Raw genomic sequence first — 6,000 nt, forward strand, 5'->3', positions numbered from 1 at the left:
TGACACCAAGTTGGATGGGAGGGTGTGCTGTGAGCAGGATGCAGAGATCCTTTAATGTTATTGGAACATCGTGTGTAGCTTTGGTCTCCTTATCTGAGGAAGGATGTTAGATTTTCTTGTCCTAGAGGGAGTGCAGCGAAGGTTTACCAGACTGTTTCCTGCGATGGCGGGACTGATTTATGAGGAGAGATTGAATCAGTTAGAATTGTATTTGCTGGAGTTCAGAGGAATGAGTAGGGATCTCATAGAAACCTATAAAATTCTAACAGCACAGGACAGGGGAGATGCAGGAAGGATGTTCCCGATGGTGGGTGTGTCCAGAACCAGGGGACACAGTCTGAGAATACGGAGTAGACCATTTAGGACAGAGATTGGGAGAAATGTCTTCACCCCGGGAGTGGTCGGCTTGTGGAATATGTTAGCACAGGAGGTAGTTGAGGCCAAAACATTGTATGTTTTCAAGACGCGGTTACATATAGTATTCAGGGAGAACGGGATCAAAGGATATTTGGGGAAAGCGGGATTAGGCTGTTGAGTTGGATGATCAGCCATGATCATAATGCATAGCAGAGCAGGCTCGAGGGGCCGAATGGCCTCCTCCTGCTCCTATTTTCAATGTTTCTATGAATTCCCACAATCAACACCCTGGGGGTTACCATTGATCAGAAACTGAACTGGACTAGCCATATTAATACTGTGGCTACCAGGGCAGGTCAAAGGCGAGGGATCCTACAGTGAGTAACTCACCTCCTGACTCCCCAAAGCCTGTCCACCATCCACAAGGCACAAGTCAGGAGTGCAATGGAATCCTCTCCACTTGCCTGGATGAGTGCAGCTCCAACAATATTCAAGAATCTCAACACCATCCAGGACAAGGAAGCCCACTTGATTGCTCCCCCTTCCACAAACATTTACTCACTCCACCACTGACGAACAGTGGCAGCCGTGTGTACCATCTACAAGATGCACTGCAGGAACTCACCAAGGTTCCTTAGGCACCTTCCAAATCTATGACTACTACCACTTAAAGGTTCTCTCACCTCAAGATGGGGAATTGTGGGGGGGGGGTGGATTGCTGGGTGACCTCCATGGATGGGGTGCTGGGGGACAGCTGGGGGCCTGTGCCAGGGGCGACACAGCTTTACTGTGTCGTCAGCATGGGAAGTGGGAGGGACATTTGCTGCCATTCTCACACTGCACAGAGAGGAAGTGCCGAGTTTCCACGAGGGGTTTGCGGAACATGGTGCCAGGACATGACAGAGTACTGACTCTTTATGGGTGATCAACATGATTTTTAATGTTAGCTAGTTATTACAATGGTGACTTATCTCTAATAGTGCCTAGGTTCACCCTAGCTCACTAGGGGCCTAATGTTTCTTAGTCATCCTCACCCTCCCACTTTGTCTAGGTGTATCCCCAGAATCCACAGCTGAGGTTGAGGTGGCCTGCTGACTTCCACGTCCATTGCCTGTAGATGGTCTTGACAGGTGGCCTCTGAGGGGTCGTGTCCTTGAGGGTCCCAGCCTGCTTCTGTGCAGCACGGGTGGTGAAGTGCTGCTCTCCTCGGTGTGCAGAGCTGGACATGTTTCACTCACAGGGTGACTGTCAGATGGGCCGGAGACCCACAGGTTCCCCTGGGTGGGAGGCCCCAGCTGCGCTCCTGCTGATCCGTGGGCTCCTCCATGGGATAGAGGGGATAGTGAGATCCAGAACCTCCTCTGTCCTCTGTCACAGACCCTCGTGGATTCCCGCCAAGTGCCTGCACCAGCCAGCTGAAACCCTACATCGTGGAGTTCATGCCCTCACCCATGAAGGTCATGAGCTGAACTATGGAGCGGGCATTCCCCCCCACCATGGAGTGCAGGTGCTGCACCAAGGATACCACTGAGGTCCCCACTCTCGCAGTATTGACCTTGTTGGAGTGACAGCACCATCTCCTTGGACAGCAGGCGATTGGAATCCTCCAGTGAGCCTTGCAGTTTGAGGAGGAACGCTGTCAGCCCTTTTCCTGACCCTCGCAGTTCTGCCTTTGTAGCTCCTGCAGCTCTGGGTCGACCAAACCCCAGGGTCACATCATCGACCAGGGCCTCATGACTGTCCTGGTCTCCGGCATCCCTCCAAGTGCCAGATCCCTGGGACATCCCTGCCTTCACCTGCTGGGAATCATCAGGCGTGAGGTGCTCACCAGTGAGTGAGCCAGAAACCTGCCGACTGGTAGATCCCACCGAGGTGTGTGTCTACGCTGATGGAGGGTGCGGGAGACAGTGTGACGCCTCTTCAATGCTGCTCTCCGAGGTGTCTCCCTCCACCCAAGCTGCTCGGCACCGCGGTGTCCAGGGTCTGTGAGGATGGCCCCGGCCAGTCTGCTGAGTGACCTGCAATGGAAGGAGATGGCATTCGTGCGGGTCAGGGGGTCACTGATTGGAGAAAGGTCACTCAGGCGAGGCTTGCTCCATGGCTGAATGTGTTGAGGGTTCTCATTTGTGTCTTTGACCCTGACCTCACCCTCTGCATGGGTGTGGTCCCGCTCCTCGCCGACAAGCTCAAGGGCTCGTTCCTCGACTAGGGTTAGGGTCTTTAGCTCTGGCATCAGTCTGGCCAGCTGTGGCCGCTCACGCCTGCTGTGCCCGGGTTTGTCCTGCAAGGAGGCAGATGGGAAGAGCGTGGGTGGGAGTCGTGTCAGGTCAGATGGGGTCGAAGTGCATGGGAGGTGAGTAGGAGCGGGGAATTGAGGGGCGCCAGAGCTACTGGGGGGATTGTGTGTGTGTGTGTGTGGGGGGGGGGGGACAATGCATGTGATCCCACAAGGTGGGTGGGAGTGAGATCACCGTGGAGATGGTGAGGGCTGTGTTAAAAAGGTGCTGAGGGAGATACGAGGAGGCCAACTTACCCGGGCCACACAAAGCAGGTTATTCACCTTCTTCCTGCACTGCAGACCCCGCCCACTTATGGAGTGAGCCGGCGCTCCCAATCCCGGCCACCCCCTCCCAGGCGGGGTTGGTCACTTTGCTGGGTAGACGTCTGCCCAATCGAGGACAGAGTGTTTGCCGCCTCTGCTCGACCCTATTGAGAAGCTTGCGGAGGTCTCCCTCTGTAAAACGTGTTGTAGTCTTCCTCCTCTTCCCCGACTGGACTTGGAGCAAGTGCTGGGGAGACGTTTAAAAGGAGCACCCCCCTGATCACAGAGTTTTCACGGCGATTGCGAATCAGAAGCTGCCATGAGAGCGATGTGATTCAGTGGAGAAAATTCTTTTTGTTAAACTTGCTGAATGTATAACTGAATACTGCGGGAGGAAACCGGAGCACCCGGAGGAAACCCACGCAGACACGGGGAGAACGTGCAGACTCCGCACAGTCACCCAAGGTCGGAATTGAACCCGGGTCCCTGGCGCTGTGAGGCAGCAGTGCTAACCACTGCTGAATTTTTTAAAAGAGGTTTGGAGAAACTGTTGCTTCTTCTGGGAGAATCAAGAGGAAGGAGACGTAATCTTAAAGCCAGAGTCAGGGGGGGGGGGGGGTGGAAATCAAGAAGCACTTTCAAAAAGGGTGGCAAAAATCCCTTCTCCAATAGGCTACGGATCCCGGAGGAAATCAGTCCTTTCAGTACTGAGATCATAGATTTTTGTTGGGTCGGACTGAGAAGAGATACGGGGCATGGGTGGCTAACTGAAGTCGAGGTGCAGATCATTCATGATCTAACTGAACTTTGGAGCAAATCCTTGGCCTATTCCTGTCCCTTGGTTCCTGGTATTTGTCTCGTTCTTTCCTAAGCCATTAACGTTTCATCGGTTAAATATGTTCCTGAGAGTTCACGCCAAGATCGAAAGTTAACCTTTTGCCAATAGGGATGACTGTAAAAGCTCTATAAACAGATCCTGGACATAAACTGCAGATCCGTAAACAATGAAGGCACTTGAACAGGTAAATAACAGTTGCGAGAGCCAGTGCCTGGAGAATTCACATCATTCGCTTCCGAGATGTGAGCAAGGTAGATTGTAAACTGACTTGAGTTTCTACTAAATAAGCCACACGCATAACAGCATTACCACTATCAAATTAAACAGCACAAATTATTCACTTATCAAGGAGATAAAATTAAATTCCACTTTGTCAACACGTATTCAGGTTACCCTTTAAAAACATTCAAAACAGCAGCAGCCGGAAACCAATTTTTTTCTCTCCCCCCCCACCCCCCTCCCGCCCCTCTCCAGCCACAAAATAAAACAGGTCTCAGACACAGAAAATGAATCCTAAACAAATTGCAGAAGACTTGAACACGTACCTACCTCATCTGCTCACTTCATGGGCACACCGAGGGATTATTAATAAGCTTATCCTAGGAATTAGGGAGTGATGTATTGTCAAAAGAGACAGGGATAATCATTCACAGAAAGAAAAAGTGAAACAACTTATGGTTCCAGGAAATGGGAGTTTATTTTTTTCAAAACGTTGAGGCTTAGTAGGCCACAGAATTGCCTGATTAAAATAAAGGGTCTGGAATTATCAGAAGTGGTTCGTCGGGTTACAGCAAACGCGACATCTCCTCACCTAGATTTGCCTCAACTTCGAAACACGTTTATGCGCATTATTTTTTTATTGCCAAATTTTCTTAACTTGGACCCATGAGGTGTGCTTGAACAGTAAATGCTCCTAAAGTTCAGATCACAAAGGAGCAACACTGTTGTTGCAGCCTGATTGATTTTACCGTTCATTGAAAGCAATGGAGTGTAATATTGGGATGTGTAAAATGGCCCTTCTGTCCAACCCCATGGGATTCACGTCTGCAACGAGTTAGGTTAAAATCACCCCGAGTGTTTTCACATCAGGAAGCATTCAGTTGGTTCAAAATATGCGAAAAGGGCCCGTTGCCATGGTAACAAGATAGCTTGGTTGACTAAATTACAGATTGACGAAATATATGACTGTCACCCACAGGGACAAGAGTTTGAGGGATTTAAGTTGAGTTATTAAAGTCAACGAACACGGCTAAAGGCAGGTGTTCAGTATTATTTGAGACTTTAGTAAGTGTAAACAAGGAGAAATTATTTCCATTCATGGGTTGAACAAACTTTCCCAGCTCAACATGACAGGGCAGGGTTTTCCATTTTGGATAGGGATCCTGACATCGGCTGGCCCCAACATCACAGATGTGTCAGCCGTGTCGCCGGACATCGGCGTTGCCTGGATTTGCCATTTAGGAGCCAGAGGGCATCACGGTGTGTGATGAATGTATAGTACTAGTAACTCACCAGTGTATTCATTTGAAGCCTACTTGTGACAATAAGCGATTTTCATTTCATTTCATTTCAACGGTTACTGCCTTATCATCATGTAAGGTGATGTCCCCTTTAAGACCGGGCTTAGAGCCTTGGGGACTCCGCCTCTGGCTCCGCCCATCTGTGAGCCATATATAAAGGGCTGCCTTGTGGGCTGTGCAGCAGTTAGCACATGTCTCAGCTCTAGCATAGTTCTTAGTCTAATAAAGCCTTCTTTACCGTTTACACTCTAAGCGTCGTTATTGAGGGTACCTCAATTTATTAGACTAAACTAGATTCAGGATGGACGCAGGCCTAAAACCGGAGAAGCTCAACCTGGAAGCACGGACTCTGGAGGCGAAGGAAATTTTAAAATACTGGCTGCGGTCCTTCGAGGCCCACCTGGACTCCGCAGAGACTCCCATCCTGGGGCCACGCAAGCTGCGCCTACTCCATGCCCGGGTGAGTCACAGAATCTCCGCCACGCTCGAAAAGGCGACGACTTATGAAGAGGCGGTCGGGTTACTCCTCTTTGTCAAGCCCATCAACGAGGTACACGGCAGGCATCTGCTTTCTACTTGCCGGCAGCGCTCGGGGCAATCGCTAGACGAATTCGTCGAGAAATTCACCGTGCTTGCCAGGGACTGTGACCATCAGGATGTGACAGGGGAAGTCCATATGAACCTGCACATGTGTCCGGCATCCGCTCGACCTACATCCGGCAGCGGCTGCTCGAAAACGGGGC

General features: G+C 50.7%; 1 protein-coding gene across 2 annotated transcripts in view; it reads right to left on the bottom strand.

Moving 5' to 3' along the window:
* rbck1 (RanBP-type and C3HC4-type zinc finger containing 1) overlaps positions 1-4,414 on the bottom strand; it is a 60,145-nt gene extending 55,731 nt beyond the window's left edge. Inside the window, exon 1 of one of the 2 annotated variants that reach the window (XM_072515237.1) lies at positions 4,283-4,414. The gene's annotated coding sequence lies outside the window, so the exon portion shown is untranslated. The remainder of the gene's footprint in view (positions 1-4,282) is intronic. The other variant, XM_072515238.1, reaches the window with a different exon arrangement.
* Between the last annotated feature and the right edge of the window lie 1,586 nt (positions 4,415-6,000).

This window comes from Scyliorhinus torazame, chromosome 8, assembly GCF_047496885.1.
Source record: "Scyliorhinus torazame isolate Kashiwa2021f chromosome 8, sScyTor2.1, whole genome shotgun sequence".
Lineage (NCBI taxonomy): Eukaryota > Metazoa > Chordata > Chondrichthyes > Carcharhiniformes > Scyliorhinidae > Scyliorhinus > Scyliorhinus torazame.